Consider the following 21,383-nt stretch of genomic DNA (forward strand, 5'->3'; position numbering starts at 1 on the left):
TTTTCTGTATTTCCATTTATGGCTGACAGTTCTTCTCTGTGAAAAAGGTGTATCTCCTCTATCAGCGTGACCCTGACTTCGCACGCACAGTGCTCATTTTTTATCTGCAGTCAACAGCACATCATTTAAATCAACAACACTGAAGCTCAGGTAGCAGGCATTTTAAAGTGATCTCAATGTGTTATCAGGATAGAAACACATTAAAGGGCAACAGCCAAGAGCAGGCAAGCATCAATTTTAATTACATCCTTCATTCAGAATTGATAGGATGATACTAGGAAGGGCTCACGACCGGCTTAGAAAATATGCATGAATTCCCAAAAGTAACAATAAGATTGATGAAGAACAATGTGATGCTTATGCAGCGTAAACTAAAGATAAGTGTTTGGAGAGAAGTCCCGAAATAGAAGAACACAGAAGGCAGCAGTCGTACATCAGGAAGTGTGATGACTTTGTGCAATGAGGTATTGGTCATGATGACAAGTAAACATGTCAGACAGATCATTAGCGGCAGCCTCTATTTCAGCGTCATCGCAGTGTGTTCCTTCAAAATACAGAAAAAGGTGTTAAAGTCCAAAACATATTAACTAACATGATGACACTTTATCATACAGTGTGACAGTTTAATATTTATTCTCAAAGTAATGTTCTTAATCATATAACACAAACATTGTGTGCTGGAGACGTACACAATATAATTCTTATATGGAAAGTTTGACATGTTTTCAACCTGCTGTATCCCACATCATCATCCTCCACCATCTCCCCTCCTCTTTATCTCCCCTGTTTTTCATGTGGCCATTTAAAAGTTTCCTCACCAATGTGCTTCCTTCTAAAATGTAGCACCCCTTGCCTCCTGTCTCCCTTCATCATCTCAACACTGCATCCAATTTTCTCATTTACCGTATTTCTGTCACCTTCGTCCTCCCTCAAAGATAAGAATTGAATGTGCTGCTGATGTTTAAAGCAGCCTCCAATGGCAGTCGAACTTCATAGTGTTATTGAGGCTTTACCTGTGGTTTGCTTTTCCCTCAAATCCTCCAAAGGTCAACCAAACAACAATTATATAATCAATACAAATAAGACCATTAAATCTGGCACGTACAGTACAGTAGCTCTTAAACATTTTTTCGAAGCAGTGGCTACTCAAAAATGGATCATTATCATTTCCAACCTTGAAATTATAAACTTCTCCAGTAGTAGATGTGTGTGTGTAGCTTCTTCAAGTTTTTAAGCAGAAGCAGTGCATCTATTTATGTCTGCCTACACTACAGAAGATGAGGTCTAAGAGTGCCTATCATTACATCTCAGTCCTCCTGCCATCACTCACATACTTCCAGACATAGCCAGCTATATTTAGATTTAGAAAATCTGTCTTTCTTCCAGAAAACAGTGCACCCCAATCAGTCTGGGATGTGCATGATTGGCATCTCTAAAAAGAAAAATGGGGTATTTTGAAGCCAAAGCTGTAACGTGTATTCAGTTTATGCACTGGATTTTGAAAGGCGTCCTTAAGCCTCAGGTGTAGATTACTGCCGTCGCAGATGATCATTCAATGTGTTAATTGAAGGAATTCAATATGCGTAGAACATTTGCACAGCCAATGTTTTTGTTGTTACCTGATTTATCAGAACAATTTGGAAGAGGCCCTGTGAAGTCAATACTAACCTGCTTAGGTATCATTTGTAATGCTGCAAGGAGCTCTTTTCTCAAAGTTTGGTATTGAAGAAAACATTGTCTATTCAGTGAGAAGGAAGTTCTGCATATTCTAGTGGCCAGAGTTATACAGGTGACTAAACAGGCCCCATTAGCTCTACATATAATTTAACTTTTAATTACACAACTGACTTTTGTAGTCAAAGTAAAGGGCAGTCTCCTCTGCAGGCTGTCAGTGACATTTAAAAGTGACAATACATTAATTAACAGCTTGCGTTAAAGATTTCCCTCTTTCTCAACTTGCCAGCACATTTGAGTCATTTTAACAATCATTTTGACAAAGCATTTGCTTAATAGATGGTTATTTAGTATGATTAAAGCTGTGAAATCATTTGAGGTTCTGAATAAAAGTCTGAGTCCAGTTACGCATGGCTGGCAGTCAGTCAACAAGAAAACCACTAAAATACCAACACAAATATCAATAAGGATTACAATTCTGAGAAAGAGCAATTTTACACCTAAGACAGTGTGGACATGTACATTCTTTGATGTTGTGCAGCTTGAACTATATATATTATGTAAGCTGATCCAGTTGCACATTAAGAGCTGAAAACTGGGACTCAGACTGTATGAAAAACAGAATTGTCTTTGTGGGGGATAATTTAGGTTTGCAAAGCAAGGCAGAAAGGAAAAGGATAAAATGTTCAACAATACAGAAAACTATACACTATGATCTACACTAGGGGTGTCCAAACTTTGTTCACCGAGGGCCACATACAGAAAAATACACAGAGAGCTGGGCCACTTATAGAGGTGAATATTGCCTCATAAGGTAAGTTACAAGTTAGCAAAACAAATCAAATGTAGGCGAATAATGCGCGATCATTTCAAATGGTTTAAGGAAAAAACAGCCTACATCCCATCTCTCTTAAGGGTTTCATTCCTTAAAACAGAGGCCTCAGATTGTTTATAATAAGAGTAAATATGATATGAAGGTTAAATTTCAAGCTTGTTATGGCGGGCCGCATTTGGCCCCCAGGCCGTAGTTTGGACACCCCTGATCTACACAGTGTCACACTAAGCTAACCTTAACACACTTCTATAACACATGTTTGGAGTAAAGAGAACAGCAATTTCAGAGACATGCTGAATTCAGACAAGACAAAAAAGACGTGCAAAATATTTGTATTTATTCACCTGATGCAAAAATATGTGCATAAATGTGTTCAATCATGCATCGACGTAACATTGCCAGCTGAACAAAGTGACTCCAAGAACGTGTCATGGTGACAAAGGTGTATTGTTTTATCTATATCCAATTAGATGTCTAGATAAGAGGTGTAGGCCCTATTTGTGAAATGTCTACTTCATGTATTGGCTTACGGCATAAAAGGATGCAAAGGTCCTGTGCTCATTGTCAGGGGGACTCTCAGTCCCGTTGTGGTGATTGACTTGTGACTGCATATTATGGCTAAGTATCGGTGTTTATCTTTAATCTGTCTGGCACTAAAATCTCTCCTTCGTCTGCCACAAAAACACTAGCCAATCATTGCAGATGGCTAATGTCCTGTTTTACACTCAAAATATCTCTAGCGCTCCATCATACTGACACCAATATAGGCACATGTTTTTCTACCACTTATTGATGCCATTCTGTGGAATCGACCACCTGTTACTCATGGCTGCAGCTTTATTACATGGCCTTCTTGCTTAAATGCACATTAAACTGTGATATGGAAAGTTTAGGTATTGTGTGCAGCCAACTGTCTATTTTATATTTGCATTGCTATACATTTTTCCCTGTGTCCTTTTGTGATTCCATAAGAAGTAGGTGTTATGCACAGGCACAACTGAGGCAATTTTGTGCACATTTATCAGATTTGACAGGTTTATATTTCTTGTTGTAAGACATCATGCACTCAGTTTTTTTTGGGGGGGGGGACTTGACAGATCCTGTCACCAAACATCATGTCAACCTCGGTTAAAGTTAACCTCAGTTAATCTCATCTTCCCTTTCAGATATAGATTATTGCTACAGATAGATGCTGCCCAGAAGGGGTAAGGGGCTCATCTTTATGCCTTATTTTATGTATTGTAAATTCAGCCTTGTGAATGACAGTTCAAGTGTTGCTGCTTTTGAATTTTTATTTAAAAGACTCAATAAGAAACATGTGAAAACAGAGATCCTTTCAGTCGGCTAATATAAAGGATGAAAGAGAGGGTGAACCTTGCCGCCCAAAGCACACAGCAAAACATTGTGGTGCAAATTGTTACTTAAAACGCACCTGAAGTGCATCAAATTAAAACCGGTACCCTGAGTGTATTTCATTATTCGAAATAGAGTTCTTATTTTTAGCAAATGGCTGACACTCATCAGATGTGTAGAAGAGGTTATTAGGAGCAGCTCCCAAAAACACAAGGGCGTTGTAATTCTTAAAATATGTGATACAAACAGATTAACTATATGTGATCTGAGTAGAGTTAAGGAATGAAATCAGCTATGGCTTTCCAGCCATTTGTTTCTAAACAATGTGGTTATTGAATGTTTCGGTGGAAACTTTTCAAGTGTTACCCAGGATTTAATAGACAGAAGCAGCAGAGAAGAAGGCATTGGCAGCTGGAGAGAGTTCAGTGTAAATAGATAGTTTATTCTGTGTACAGCTGAAGATAAAGGTCAGCCTTGCTTTCCTGACAGTCATACAGTAGGATGGCAGTAGCCAAGAAAAGATGTAATTGGCTTTCAGCTTGTATAACATTGGAGCAGGCTTTTTAAGTTGGCAATTTAACATCACATAATACAGATCCTTACTTTAAAAATGTCTGTAGTTCCATACCACCTCAAGAGGATGAGATGTGCATATGTTTTTAGTAAGATACTGGAAACATGTTTTTCTGCTTTTTTGGAGTGCATTTCCACAGACAGTAGATTAAATAATTACAGCTCTTTTTTTTATTTTATTCGAAAACGATAGAAAACTCAAACGTACAAGAGTTGTTAGTTTGTTCCCCAAACAAAATGTCTCAATACTGATCCTCTAAAGCCCAGCTTGTTCATAAATAAACTGTCATGCTTCTCATTCAGCTTGTCTGCCTAATTGCTTCACTCAGTTTTCATGCTTTGCACTTACTTAGTGCATACAGGGTGTGATCTAATGCAGGAAAAGAATGATTCAAATACTTGTGCTGAAAGGTAAGAGGTATAGGAGAGAGGTATGGTGAGAGAATGAAAAGCAGTTAAGGTGAAGCTCGGGGGGGATCAGCTGGCTGTTTTTGGCACCATGGTGTCAGCACAGAGTGTACCCAGAGCCTTGTTCAGCAATCAGAGGCTTAATGGATGGCTGGCCTCTGAAAGTGGATGTGCTTTACTTCAGTGATAGGGGTCTGACTCAGGATGTGCCCGTTTTACACTCACCTGTTTGATCTTTCAGAGACAATTGAGCAATGTTTTGCATAGCACTTGGTGGAAGACTGCACTCGGAAGTGCCAAAGTGGCATTTTGAATGGATGCCAGCACATTTTGTTGAAAGTCTGACAGTCCATGTCTTGTGCTTGTTAAGCCTAGTTGCTCATCGAGACTCTTGTCACATGCTGTTTGTTTGGCTTTAACAAGGTAGCACATGTTTAACCAGGTCCTGTTCAAACTTAAGACGAGATATTGGTAGAATTAAACACTGCATAGATTTCAGTTTGTGGCTATCAGTTTGTACTCATTGATGCCTACAGTAAGTGTGCAAATATGAAGTGGTACAGTGGTCTTCCTTCATTACCTCTTTAAGTCCTCTTTGCTGTCGGATCCTGTTAACAGTTTGCCAGATGTTAATGATTATTGGACTACTGCAATGGGGGGCAATGACTATTCTCCAGGGTTCCCAGCAAAACCCTGGAGAGGCTGCAGCATGTCCAGAACTCTGCCGCCAGAGTTCTCACCCGCACCAAGCCATGGCAGCACATCACCCCCACCCTCATCCACCTTCTCTGGCTCCCGATCAAGTCCCGGATCACTTTCAAAACCCTCCTTCTCACCTACAAGTCTCTCCATGGTCTCACTCCACAGTACCTATCAGACCTCCTCCATCCCTACACCCCAACACGGAGTCTGCGGTCCTCGGACATGGGCCTTCTCTCTAATCCCCGCACTCGCCTCCGCACCGTTGGTGACAGGGCGTTGAGTGTTGCGGCCCACCCCCCCTCTGGAACGCTCTTGCTGCAGAGATCCGCAATGCTGCCTCCTTGGACTTCTTCAAATCCTCACTAAAAATTCACCTCTTCACCTTAGCCTTTGACCACTAACTCATTAGTCCCCCGTTCTTCTACCACAACTGCCATTTCTGTTTTCTATTTTATTTACTTTATTTTTCTATTCTTTTATTTGCCCTAGTTTTTTGTTTGTTTATTTGTTTTCTGTCTGTCCTCACAAAATGGAAAGTGGCCTTGGGTACCTAGAAAGGCGCTATAAAAATTATATTATTATTATTATGTATGTTAGCCATTTAACCATGTGACCTCATTTTGACTACATGTGGCCGTTTGAATGATTGTCTACTGTAGCGCGTGTGGCACATTGAAAAAGTGAAGGTGCCAGCAACCTGTAGTTATTTAAAAAGTATGGCAAACGGGCTATTCCTGTAGTGAAGCTGTCACTGCAGCCAATTTATTTATATATAAACCATTTCTCTACCCAACTGTTCTCATGGGAGCAGGGTAACTCAGGAATCAAATGGGCTAGCCTATCTCCCCTAAACCAATTTCATTTTAAATGCCATATATAAGCTTAAGGGGTTTCTGCCCATTCAACACAAGGATATCAGCCTCCTCTTTGGAAAAGTTAAGCTTGAGGATCTTTGCTGGTCATGATGCATGACAATTGAATGACACAAATAATATGTACTCCTCTCCAATGATGCTAAACAATAGTGCCGATGGAACCTAAAGAAGTACTTTTTTTTTTTTTATCAATTTGTGTCATTGAGTTAGTATTATCATCGCTTTCATAATATTGTAACCGAGTCTGTTGCTGAATTATTTCAATATATGGTCATAAAGATGACAAATACTTCCAGTTATTCATGATATGCAACCAGTGTGTGCTAATGTACTGAGATCAAATCAATAGTGGATTAGGTTCTAAACTCTATCAAGCAATAAAGAAAAGAGGTATTTTATTCTCAATTGGTATTTGTATAATTTCAGCTGTCAGGTCTGGAATAATGTTGTTTATAGAGACAAAAGAGCCATTCATGTGCTGCTAAGTTCATCGTTATTGCTTCTATTATGTCTGCTTGTTAGGCTAGGTGGCTACTGTCCTACGTACCCATCTAGCCAGCTACCTGCCTGTCTACTTGTTGATCTTGAATTTGGCTTCAGCAAATTCTGCAGAGATGTGGTGTATGATGCTCAAGACCACAGCTTGTTTTCAGAACCAACTTGCTTTGTTAATATTCAGTTATGCTAATGTCTCAATCCATTGTCTTTTTAAAGCTGTTAGTCATTTATTTTGATCTGCTATTCTGCATGCAGTTCCTGTGACAACTTACAAAAGCTTAAGAGATTCCCAATGCCCTAAGGCCTCCTTGCTTTTGTCAACCGCGTTTACAATTGTGGTTTCTTTTCCCTTTTCCAGTACATAATAAGCAAATTGAGCACTTTGATATAATGTGCTTCTGTATGTAGTGTGCTCTGTGGGAAGACTAATAACCATTTGAGAAAAAGCAGGGTGTGTGTGTGTGTGTGTGTGTGTGCAAGGGTTGGGGTAGAGGTTAATGGATATTGCAGTAGATATAGAGAGGCAGGGGGCACTATAGATTGTGAACAAAGCTAATTTACCATCTTTAATCCTTTTTATGGATGGATTCCTTCATGAAGCTCAATCTCCACAAAGTAATAAGTTATCATATGACTGATGTGCATGGGTACACTGTAGACGGGTTAGACCTGATCAATACCACAATATCTGCCGTAATTTACCGCAGTGTCCAGCGACTCCACATATCTTGGATAGAAATAGAGATAAAACAGAAAGGCAGGGATCACCAAATTAAGACACGAGAGATAATTAAGCAGCGAGCGATTACATCAGCTGTTCCACACCTGGTAACCATGGAGATACGTTTCGGCTCATTGTCTAATGATGAATAATTCTCCCCATTTTCAATGACCAGCTCAGGAGATCAAAGACAATAGGAAGTAAGTGAGAGGGGTGTATCTGCAAACTCATCACAATAAGTCAGACAGGATAAGTTTATTTGTGTTTTCCTACAAACGTTTCTTTTTTCAGAACCACACGATGGAGGTTCTGTATTCACTGGTATGTTTGTGCATCCTCATTAAATAGTAAGATGAGGGGGTCAGATCAAATATTACCCAGATGTTATGTATGTACAGTTTGTGCACTGCACATATCTATAAGGTTGTTTTTGTAAAACTTGTTGTTATATTGGAAGAGTTTATTTACTGCTTTTTAGAAAGGTCAGCCTGAAACCTAATCCCACAGCTACATACATTGACATTTTTCAGAGGCAGACACGGAAACATTTATGTATTGGTTGTACATGTATACAATTGAATGTAAAGCAATAATAAAGGAATGGTAAATGCAAGGACAGCTGTGAGAATATTCTTTTAAAACTGTTACTCAGAAAATATTACAGTATTTCTGCAGCACTGTCATGATGCCCATAGGAGTGGAGACGGGTTGGAAGTCGAATTGTGTTTTCTTTGATAAAGTTCAGTATTTAACTGCTCTGGAATAAACGATGCGTGGGGCAAAGCACAGTCAGTAGTGCATAGTGCAAATGGACTGGCCATGATATCAAGCCTTAGGTCATTGTGTGGTACAAACTGGCTCGGTCAATCTGGTCAACAAAGACCATTTTAATATAATTTATCTTAATCCGCCATTTGCATTTCTTGTAAAAGTGCAGCAGTACAGAGCAGACTGTCAATAAACTGATTCACATGAATTAGTTTTGCAGCTTTCTCTGTAATGGATCAAAGAGGATGTAGGAAAGCAATACTGCCAGTGATGACTACAATTATTTTCATTCTCTATGCCACTTGAAATTGTGACAGTGAATCCATCATCTGCTCTTATGCTAATTTCAAATAACTAAACTGAAAAGTCTTCAATGCTTGATAACACGGATAAACACAGCCTTTCTACAAAGTTTTCATTTACATTTTGAAAGAGGGTTAAGTTTAATATCCATATTGTAGTACACTCAGTCTTCTGATCATAATCAGAGACCTATTTGTCTGCTGATTTTTGCCCATTGACAGCAATGGTTTAAATAAGGATGTCCAAAGCATTATTTCACAAGCAATTACATTTATAGAGAAAAAAAATGTAAAGCTATAAGCAGCGTATCTGTGCAAAGTAAATCATCCTTGATGTGGTGGCACACAACATACAGTAAGTTTTGGGTGCTTGGTTTCGACATTGATCTTGGGCACTTCACAGATAAACGTGATTTATTCGTCAACACATTCTCACTTGGTTTCTTCAGACTGATAAACCTGCTTGCATCAGTGATAAACAGATTACAACCTTTTCTCCCCTTTTGATTGAAGTTATTCGCCCCTTTTTATAATGGGCACCTGTTGATGTTCATTATTTATTAACATCTTGGGTCAACTACATTAACTCACTTTCATACTGAGCAATAATGTGTCTGCACATATGGTTATGGAGTCAGCCACATAATAAGATGGATTTTTTGGGAGCCAGGCTTCAACTCTGAAATGTCACCGGTGGAATATTTATCAGCCCACGACATTTCAGAAACTCTTCTCCCTCTTCAGTAAAACACAGAGAAACATCAGTCTTTCTGTGAGCTCAGTTGACGTTTAATGAAAAGACCATAAAATGTTACCTCACCAACGTGATGCCTGTGGGAGCTGATGCTATGCACTGGTATAGTTCTAATAAAATATTGATATTATATAACAGATGTTTGCTTATACATTAAACTATATACAAAACCCCCCAGCAATTTCTGATAACCTTAAATACATTTACAACAGTTCAAAGAGGCTCATTTATCATGCACTTGTGAAGCGAGGTGTGATGAACACATAAGTGTGCATATCTTTTCTGGTTGTTTAATATTTAAACTTGAAGTATAAAAATAAGGCTTTTCGGCCAAACCAATGGATGAGTATTTCCTCCTGTCACCTCGGTTCAGACTCATTCATGTTTTCCTACAGGTGGATAAAGACTTAGTAAGGACAGTGATCACGTCAGTTTTCACCTGAACCGATTTGAGACCAAATGTCTTTTAAAAGTAAGATATTCCCATAAACCTGAACTGTCATTCTTGCACTTTAACACGCACAACTGAGATATCATTGTTTGCCTGTACGTCCTTACAGAGCCACTCACATGGCTCCGTTTGTCTTGTTGTGAGGACACAATCGGAAACACACAGAATTTCTTGTTAAATGAAAATCAATATCAATCAATGCTCACTTGGTAGAAAGTAAAAGTCAAAATGATATCATAACAGGGCCCTCCTCAATGTTATTCCTTAAGAAATGTGCAAATGTGTATTCAAACATGTCCCTAAACTCTTAATCCCAGAGTGAGATTATCCTTACAGACCTCAAAGATTCATTTTCACTTGTACCGAGGCTAAACCAATTAAATCCAGTGGCCTCTCAACACTTTTCCCAACATTATACTGCATGTACTGTCAGAGAGGCTGAGCCGAGTGCATCAACTGAAATGTGTTTGTTCCCCAGTGTATATATATCTAAAATGATGGACAATTAAAACCCTAGGGGATGTTAAAGTGCTGTAATGCATCTGGAATAACCTTATGAATATAAATGTTATCTTCGGATTTATACTGTTCTTTTAATGCTGGGTCAAAAGTTTCTGCTGCACCCTCTCAATTCAAGCAAAATGACAACATGAAGTGCAAGAGGAGAAATATGTTTGGATTTCTAACTACTAAAGCACTTGATCTCTTCAAAAATGTAACATGTCAATTAGTTTTTGTTTTTTTTAACAATGTGACTCTAAGGTGTTGAGTTAAAAGGTGCTGAGGAAGTCACATTTTAAATCTAATTCAAGGCATTATTTCTTGAGGGAAGTTTTACTCCTCGGACCAAGAGGGAATGTTTGCTAAATGGGTAATTGGGATCAAGTTACATTCAGCTAGTCATCCGTAAAGCCATAATTCTAGTAGAAAATAGAGAAGCGGGGATCAAGTGTGCCCTGGCCTGTAGTAGCTCTTTATTTCAATCTTTTCAAGAAAAAGGATCAATGAACAAACCATCTTTAAAATCTCCATCTACTGCAGTTTAATCTCTTCAACTCCCCACTTATCCCCCGAGGATTTGCTGTTATAGTTCAACCATGCATTCTAACACCAGCTGGTCTCTGGTGAATGAAAAGACAGACATTTACTTTGAATCAAAAATTTTTTTTTAAAGTCTCTCTATTGCACAGGCAGATAATTGCTCTGCTTTCTTTTACTCTGCCGCTTTTACCTCGTTTCCACGTTTCTTCAAAGCCCCACTGAATCCTGTTCTTATGTTTCCTATAAAGAACTGCATAAGGGTAGATATTTCTGCAATTGCATGCCAGAATATCTCAAGTCAGTCAGTTTCAATCATGTGTAAAAGGCCTCCAGGAATGGAGGTAACAAAATACCACTTCTTATTATTCAAATGTTGTTTCATTAATGCCCTTGTGAATACATTTGGTTATTTCATTCAACATTTGAACATCTTAAAGATACCTTTAATATTTTGAATAACAAATAAACTGCTACTCCATTAAGCATTGTATTTATGATACAAAAGTAATTACTTTAATACAAAAACCCATTAACAGAAAATCATAATCATCCAGCAAGTTTTCAAATGCAAATTGTACGCTTATTATTTCAAATGTGCCCTTGAGAAAGTTTCAGTTCTTATCTTTTTACTTTTTCATATTTATTAACAATAAGATGAACTTTTTCAAGCGTGTGGTATATTTTTCTGGGCCATATGTTAAAAATGTCAACCTTAAGCTACTGGAAGGAAACAGTGATGGCTTTATAATCTAAAGTGCCAGAGAATGATATATGAGGAGTTTTCAGTATTGATCAAATGTTAGAAAAAGTAATAAAGAAACAAATGCAGACAATATGATGGATGAGACATCAGTCAGAATCTCTGGATTACTGTGTGAGTTGGTAGCAGTGTTTGTTGTTTAAGAGGGGTGAGTTAGAAAGACGGCAAAGCCAACATAATGAAATCACTAATACAAAGCTCTAATTGAAGAGGGGTCAGGGTCTTGTGTTGCCACTTGATCCTTTTTAAAAGTCCATGTCCTCCACCGACTGACCTATTGATTATCTGAGAGAACACTGTACTGTATAACCTACCCTTAAAAAACATACCCTCAGCTTCAGTGTTGGTATGATGCATACATATGAGCACAACAACAAGTCCCTGAAGCTCATTATGTTGTACTTCATTGACTAATTCTACCATTACTATGATGTAGCCGATTGGTGCGACATAGACTCACACTGTGTCTTTGCTGACACACAAACTGACTTAAAGGCCGTTTGAAACACGGCCTTGAAAATTACATAGAAATACTGCACAAGAGCCAGATAATGCTGTGGTGCCATTAGCCACACACAGAGAGTAGTGTTTAAGCAAAATGAGTCACAGACCAGGTTCGATGAGTGTCACATCAAAAATAATGCATAGATAATCACACTGATATCTGATGCTTCTGGAGGTAAACATGCATTACTGATCATAGAAACACATGTATCAAATAGATGTGTACACCATTGGAAAATATGAATTTATAAATGAATATGGAGCCTATTGTTTACCTTGTGTTTTCATACAGTTGGTGCCACGTTACAGCACTGGAGTTTTCCTCCTATGTTAGCATTCATTGTTGGAATATGGCATGTCACACAAGCTAAAGGATAAAAACATGAAGTTTTCATAAGAAATGCTGCAGAGTGTCTGATACCATATGCCACTAGATTCTCCAGAGTAAAATACATGTTCATTGTTCTACACCACAGAAGCATGATCCATAGCAGCTTATTTGGAAGGATGAATGAGTGTTCTAAAATAAAGTATTCTGCAGCATTCATACCAAGTAAACAAGACATGTACATAGATTCTGCAGCAGAACAAGCTAACCCATCATAGCGAGGATATGATGTTGTGATGACTGTGCAGCAGTTGTTCCTTATTATTATTATTATCTTTTAGCTGAGCCGCATTCAGTTTCCATGCTTTCAAACTCCAGTGATTTCAAATATGTCTGCTTAGTGACTGCAGGCACAAACACGATGCTCAGATTTCCTGGAAACAGTCAAATTGCATCAGGGTCATTTAACATCTCTTTTTCTCTACTTTCTGAAATAACTGCTTGTGTTTATTTCCAAATGAGAAATAACAGTCAAACGGCCCCACACTGTTCATTTGATGATGGAGCAAATTATTTAAATAAAAAGACCACCGTTCCTATCATTCTCACATGTTAAACGTGCTCTTATGCTGCTTTTTGTAGCTTTTTTTCTTGGTTGTTCGCTGCTTTTTGCGCAGTATTCCTGTAGTGTTTTACTCAATCCCTTTTATTGAAATGCTTTGAGCCTTAATGTTTACAACAACTCTGTGGGCTTCATTTGTCTTTGGTTCTATATGTGTGTGTATCTATCTATGTTTAACATGTATCTGACATTAGAAGTAAATGTCCACGCATCTTTAAGTGGTGTTTTAATTCTGTGTGTTGTACAGAGATATTTATGTCTACATATCGCAGCAGCAAATCAGCTTTTTATTTTACGAGGTAATTTTAATTAAAACAGAAGAGAAGACTTTCTGTCCCTCGCTTGGCTTATTGCTGCTTTATTTATCCCTATCCTACAGCTGATTTAAAATATTGACAGTTCTACCCCTAGTACTACAGGGATACATACTCTATTTCACTGTAATAGGATAAACTTCATATGGAAGCCAATTACCCTGATAGGGTTACACATATTATTCCTGCTGAAATCCATTATGTTGCTCCCTTAGTCAATTGTTTTCCAATTATGTTGACCTGTTCTCATATGGCTTAATGAATAAAAAAGCAGTTTACCACCTGCAGACCACTGAGGGAAGCACAAACTGCTCTACAGGCTAATCTTACTGATAAAATGAAAGCATTCAAATGAAGGATAACCAGTCTACAAGGAACAAAAAGAACTGACTGTATTGTCCATAAAAATGAACAGGTATTTTATCACATTCTGTATCTGCTCTTTTGATTGGTTTACTTTTACTGTGACTAAAATTTCCCCTGCACCTTAGCCTTAGGAGACCTGACTGTTCACAGACGGTACATAAAGAGATGGACGTGCAGCTTAATGCTGTGACATTAACTGGCAGGGCCCCAGGAGGATTTACAGTTCTCTTTCCCTCTCAAGGCTGAAGAAATAAAAGCCTTTTAGTCAGTTAGTGTTCTGACCTCACTCAGATGCTGTCCTTTCACACATTTTCTTCACTCTCATTCTCTGCAGGCAAGCCCATTAACCTGAAGGAAATAGCAGTTGGGGTTACACTGCTTAAAAGAAATGTCATGTTACGTGAACAATAATCAAACTACTGTCTCAACCTAATTACTGTTTCTTCCAAGTACCATCGCTTTTATCCGATTTTATTTCTCACAAAAAATCCTTGGAGAAACTTGTACCAAATCCTGCTATTGTTTGTTCATTGTTTCCCCAGCAACTGAAGAAGAATGGAAGATCTCTAATTGCTACAGAAAGGACATACTCCACAAGGATACAATGCTTTGTGAAAGATAAGTAGGGGATAGATATAGTATATAATTAATTATGTACTAACACAACAAGCTACAACAATGACATGTCTGTAATCTTGCATTTAAGATGTGAAGAGCGTTGTGATTCGTCATTAAACCATACGCACCTGCACATCACATTTCAGTTCTTACTTTTTTTTAATGCATGCATATTTCTGTATAGAGAAAACAGAGTTACAATAGATTATGGAGTACATGTTGCTATACCTATAATTACAGCGCACTGATCATTTCTGGTATTTTCAGACACTGGCCATTTCCATGGTGATGGTTTCCTCAGAGAGGCTTGAGTACTCTCTCTCTCCTCCCAAGATGCTTGATTACAATTTGTGAACAAATTGCTGTCGCTTTGTTCCCACGCAAGGTAATTACACAGAAAAGCCAGCTACCTATCGGGCAATATAAAAAGTAAGGAACCCAGTTGCTTAGTTATATAGATGGTGCATAACATCTCACGTAAATCAAAGGGAAAGTATGCCATTTTTATAGAAGAGGCATGAGGGAAAGAGGAAACAACCTGAAGGGCATGCCGATATCCTCAGCTGGTGCTCTTTACTGCTCAATTGAGTAGGGAGGGTAAAACCAGGATAATCAAAAAGAGAATTATGCAGTAATGAAATTCTTATTTCAAATGTTCACTGTACTGCAGTGAACCCTAATGTTTTATGCTATCACCATGCTTCACCAGTTCACCTAAAAATGAGACCTATTACCAATGGTTATATCCTGTTTAAAGACTCCTTAGTTCTATTTCCGTTTAGTTCTCTGCTTTGTGTTATAGTTTTATTGGATTTTTCTTCTTATCTGCTCTTATGTAACCAGCAAATGTGAATTGTTGGGTCCTACCCTCCCCTTCAGCACCTTCTGAGGGCTGACAAACAAAGCACTTAACCCCACTATCTCATAAAAGTCTGTAACATCATGTTCCGTGTTGTGGGCATGAACCATTTAAAGGTAATGCGGTATTTGGTGCAGTAATTTCACTTGTTCTCCATTTACAAGTAAATAAGTACACCAAGATTCTGTCACCACAAATTCAGTTTTGTAAGATGTCCTATTTTAGAATCCTGTTGCATTTCGAGACGCATTTATTTATTATCATTTATTATGATCAGTTAAATGCTATAAGAATGATCACAAATGTAAGAAACTGAAATGTTACCCTAATGAAACAAAGGCTACAAAGCTTTACAAATCTAGAATATCAAAGTCATGCACTTATCTATGTTGATATATTAATTTGTGACGTATCAGTACGCACCTGCAAATACAAAGCTGTTTTTACTTGCTTGTCTCCACTTAATTAGCCTGGGGCTGAGGTCTTCTTGTATAATTCATAATGGTAAGAAACATGTGTAACACTAAATGAAACTCTAAGTAAATACTGTCTGTATGTATGTAAAATCGAGGCTGTAGTACTTTTATCCTTAAGATCCCATTGAAATAGTTCGTCTTACTCCCAATGAGAACATCCTTTATATTTGGAACCATGAAATATTGTAGTACTTTTTCCAATCCTAGTATGTTGACATTCAGATCCCCTCCTCCTCCTGAGTGTGTCTCACCCTTCAGTCCTTTTACTGTATTTTTCTCCTCTTGCCCTCGGTCCATACTCGCACAGTAGCATACAAATCAGACCATCATGATGAAATGATCTATATCCAGCACACGTGTGACAGGATTCTCTCATCCCTGTGCATTTGGTTTGATTTTGTATGTTGGTTATGTGTGTTTGATGTGGTTGGCCAACAATGGGCTTGTTCTTTTTATATGCAACCCACTGCAGAATGCACACATCACAAAACCCAATTAAATACTTTTTAGTGCTTCTTTTTTTGCTTATGTTGGATATACAGTGAGTGTTTGATTTGTTGTCCACACATTGTATGTTTTAGTTATCACATGTGGCTGAAATAATTGCACAGCTGGTCCAAAGTGCAGGGTTATTGAAGCGTTGTGTAATACGGAATGGCAGTTTGATTAGATGTCAAAGCCTGTGTTATGTGTCGCTCTAAATTTCCCACATTCTTAGTCCTGGCTATTATTCTTAAGGTTAACACTGCCTGTCCTTTCCCTCTGATTTTGCTTAATACCCTATTAGCATACACAATCAATGCATTTTGAGCAAATAATTGGATTTAACCATCGGGGGTTTCACCTTAGGCAACATGAAACATGACTTCTATTTGTCTGCTCAACTTACCTTTATTTGCATTGTGATTGGATCCCTTGTCTGATAACCCATGACTCTGATACCTTTGGAAAGGTCGAGAAGGTTAATTACCTCCCAAGGCATTAGTACAAGCATGACTGGAGATGTGTGTGTGCATGTGTGTGAATGACAGATCACAATTACATCCGCAATCAAAATTCTCCAGAGCACTAGAACATCTTTGTGTATTTTGAAAAGCTGAGGGGTACAAGCATGATGCGTAATGGCTCAGTGGGGGGAGCAGGGTCATGTAAAGCCTGTGTTTAGGAGATACATTTAAGTCTCTGCTGCATCCACAAGGCAACAAAATGTGTCCTTGTCAGTGTATCATTAAGACGGCACAATTAAAAGTATCTGGGTTTAGAAAATCTTGTGTAGAGTTATCATAGATCCTCTTTCCTCCTTCCCCTGTGTGTCAAGTAAAGGTACAGGTTGACAAAGCAAAAAGAGAGGCAGGAGAAGGCAGCAGCCTAGCAGTGCTAAATAGAAAAGAAGCAGACATGACAAGTATGTCTGTAGGGTATGTCAGACATAAACAAATGGGTTTGAAGACTATTTAAAGAGGTTTGGTGAAAGGACCACATGGGAAATAGTGTACGCAAAACCTTCATGTGTTTGGTAGGCTTTATTTACCTGCTGATACTAATGAAAGGCCTTTCTCCAGAATTCTACATTCATGAAAATGTAACAAGTCAATTCTTTTTATTTTGAGAATATTGGACATGAATATTTTAGTTTTGCCCAATTACCTTCGTTCCTGAAAAGTTTGGAAAAGTTGAGAAACTAAAATCAGAGGGACCAGAATTCAAAGGAATGCCTCTGTACGCCTGCAACTAGGGCACTTTTTTTTAAATGGAGCTTTCATGAGGTCCTTCTTAACCAAAAGCAGAAGGAATTCTTTGCGACTTAAATTATAGGAACATTCGGCAGCAACTGCATGAACACTGTGTTTGTAAAAAACTAAATAAATTGCATCTCAAAAAGGAATCACTGTCACCCAGGATTTGTTAGATTGTCAGTCTGTTAGCAATCCTCCCACACAACCAAGGGATAGTTCAAAGCGTTTGTCTCAATAGCATCAGCATACTGTATATCAACAGACGAAGTAGAGCCTCAATGAATGTTTGTGTTGTGCCATTCAGACAGACAGATATCAGTGAAAACAACTCTGGCAGTAACTACATTTTGTGAAACGCAGATGTAACATAAATATCTTTGGTAAATTGAACAAATATTCAGTTCAAGCACAGTTTATGCCCTACGACTTTTCAGTGGCTTCTGTTGATCTTTCCTTAACCAAGTATTTTAGTTACCAGTTAATAGTGTCGTTGGTAGGTGCAGATTTTCTAAGAATGATCAGTTGAAAATTTGCGTTTTTAGCCATGTGTTTGAGGAATGTGTACTCCCTCTCTCTCAACCAAACTAGCTTTGTGAACACACACTACCTGCTCGATCGAAGGCAACAGTGATGATGGAAAGAACTTCAGGAATACTCATGGATAGAAAAGTAAATATTTGGACAGGAGAAGTGTGTAAACCCTAGCGGAAACAAGAACTTAAACTGAAGCCGTTATTTATCAGTTGTGGATCCGACCAACCTGTTCATAGCCGTCAGAAGTCTGCAGTCGATGACAGAATAAAATTGACATAAAATGGAAAGTCATTAATTATACACTCCTAAAGGTTTACAAAAATGTGTAGGGCAATTGGGCCAGCTGTTGACGCGCACATACGCACAAAAACCAAACACACAATCTCCTGCTAGAGATAATTAAATCCCCTACTTTGGTGGGAAAATTATTGCTTTACTTAATCTTCAGGGCTCTGGGATTTGAGTGAAGCAGTGCCTAGTGACTGTGAAATGAAGGATGTTTTAAAATAGAATGATGTCTTGGTTAAATCTGAGTCGACAGGCAGAGAGGAAGGTGGTAAGAGGGCAATCGCAAAAATCAATAGCTTCAGTGTTAGTCAGAGGAAGGTTGCACAAAGCATGTCTGTCAAACACTAGAATAGCCTAGGTGTGCACTATTATTTGAAGAGGGGAAAAAGCAAAGCCTGAACAGAGTATTTTACTGAAATCCCATCTCTCTCCAACTTTGATTTCAGATTCAAAACACTGTGGTTTCCGACATGTCAACACTCTCGTTCTTTGTCATCTCTGTGATTTGCTCCAGGACATCTTTCAGTAGCATTGCTCCCAATTAAAGGACTTTAGTCTCTCTCATCTGGGTGTCCCCCTTGATAGATGGGTCAGATAGGGAGCAACACCTGGCTCTGCACCAGCTCCCTTGGGGCAAAGAGGCTCACACATGGATTCACCGAAGTGAGAAGGTCTGTCGCCAAATATAATGCGGACACACCGATGCCTAAAGCATACGTGCTCGCCCCCCATAACTAAAAACACTCTCCAGCACACTACTGCATAAAGGGATAACAGAAGCCTTAGCAATAGTAGCTGTGCCAGTTATTTCCCCCCTGCCCTGTTTAACATTAACCCTAAACACATGCTTAGGTTTCAAGGTTTCAAGGTTTTATTGGTCATATTCACAGCATATACAACGTATATGTTGGCAATGAAAATCTTATATCCCATGCTCCTCCAACAACTCAACATACATGGTGCAAATAAGATAAATAAAATAGTGCAAAAAGAGAGAAGAATATTTACAATAACAACAATAAAGATTAAGGATGTGAAATGTATACATATGTGGAATACATTGAAAGTATTTAAATACTTTACACTGTTGAATGAGGAGGTATGGACAGATGCATATATTACGTATAATCGCTATACTTAAATAATTAGGAGACAACAGTTTGAAAGGCTTTTAAACATAATGTATTTTATATTCTCATTCTAATTCCTACAAGACATGACAATTCTAATTTGATTTGACAATGTTTGATAATTGCCCTCTTGCAATTTAGTTCTTGTCCTTAATAGTTCTTCTGAAATGCTTTCAAATGCAATGTTTTTCAGATTGATTGCCATTTTCTGTGCAATGCAGATCTCCAGGTGATTCCTTGCTTTTTAGACGAAGTGTCATTCTTTCCTACATTGTGTCCTTGAATCTTTGCTGCATTGTAAGAAAAATACTTTTTGGCTGCTTGCTTATCAATCGTGTTGTCTAATGTAATTACCAATGGGTGCTTAAAATCCTCCAGTCTCACTGACGTATTTGAGATGAATTACAGACGGGTGCTTTAAAGCCTCCAGTCCCGGTGATTTGCATGCGTTTGAGATTTGGGAGGAAATCAACAGCAGAAGAAAATCGACATCACACCTGCAGTGGTGGGGGATATTAAAAGAGCATCAACATGTATTGGGGAAAGAAAGCACCACAAATGCATCTGGTGCAGTTTTTTTTTTAAGTATGAAGGCATAGAGAAAATGAAGTGAGGAAGGATATTCAAACCACTGAGCTACCTTCTCTGGATTTTATTCACAGCATGTCTATTAAATGGATTGAAAAAATCAGAGCATAACGATGGACAAGCTTCAAAAGTATCCCAATAGTATCCCTACAAAGCTACTCACAGGGCATTAAACAGATGTGTTTGATGCTGCAACACATACAGTACATCGAGCTTCACTAGGCGCCCCTCAGTGATTTCTCTCTGGTACGTTGTGTAGTGGTGATCTCTGCGGTTGTCCTTTTGGCCCTGCATGATATACCCACTGCTAGAAATTGATGACAGAAAGAAGGAGTAAGGACGCTCAGTAAATTAGCTCTAATGGGGGTTTGATTCCTGCAGAGGCTAATGTGTATTTCAGTAGCCATGTGTCTTTTTCAAAGTAACCTAAGGCAAAACCTGCATGGACGGTTCACTTAGTATAAATTGGTATTGATTAAAGTAACAAATAAAAGAAAAAACTTCCAATTAAAAGTGTGGTAAGAAATAGCTCCAACGTTTTTTAAGACTCGACAAGTAAAACAGGATTTTCTCAATTTTATAAACCCATTTAAAAACAATAGCCTGAAGTGGCCCATTCAATTTTTTACATTTTATAAATGTATGATGTACACAAACATTATAATGTATAAAAATAAATCATAACACACACTAATGACAGAAGGATTTTTTTTATATATATACTCACTTTTCACAACACGCTATTGTTTAAATGCATATCATTGATGAAGTAAATTATAAAACCACATTTGAAGCTTTCCGGTCCACTTTTTGACTTGGCACAGTGTCTTTCCATGGGTGTTCTGAACATTATGTATGCCGTTCAATTACCAATGTTTTTTTGTCTTGGATTTAATGAAGAAAAAAAAAGATTTTTATTTGATTGCAAACTATAGCAGAGTTGTTACAGGTTAAGAGTGACCTTTGTTTGAATTTGTAATAAAATATTCTGGAAATGTGCAAGTTTTACTGATGCTTATGAAATAGTTTGGATGATTACATTGCCCCTGTGGTTTTGCAGAATGCAATGCTGAATTGGCTAAATACTGATGCTGCAGGACTGATATGAAAGCAACCCACGCAGAAAAACCTCAGTTCCTAAGCAAGGATTTATGCCACCAGAGAAATACATTTGGTGCCAATTCCTGTTTTCCAGAATATTGGCTTTGCCTGAAAGCTTTTCCAGTGGTGGATTGTTCCAACGAAATGCTGACAGTTTCTAAATATAAACTGCAAACTGTACATAACACTAAATCTGAAACAGGT

General features: G+C 38.2%; 1 protein-coding gene across 1 annotated transcript in view; it reads left to right on the forward strand.

Annotated features, from left to right (window-relative positions):
- The window catches only part of trpc4a (transient receptor potential cation channel, subfamily C, member 4a), a 54,363-nt gene that overhangs the window by 4,595 nt on the left and 28,385 nt on the right, over nucleotides 1-21,383 (forward strand). The window lies entirely within an intron of this gene.

This window comes from Eleginops maclovinus, chromosome 11 (genome assembly GCF_036324505.1).
Source record: "Eleginops maclovinus isolate JMC-PN-2008 ecotype Puerto Natales chromosome 11, JC_Emac_rtc_rv5, whole genome shotgun sequence".
NCBI lineage: Eukaryota > Metazoa > Chordata > Actinopteri > Perciformes > Eleginopidae > Eleginops > Eleginops maclovinus.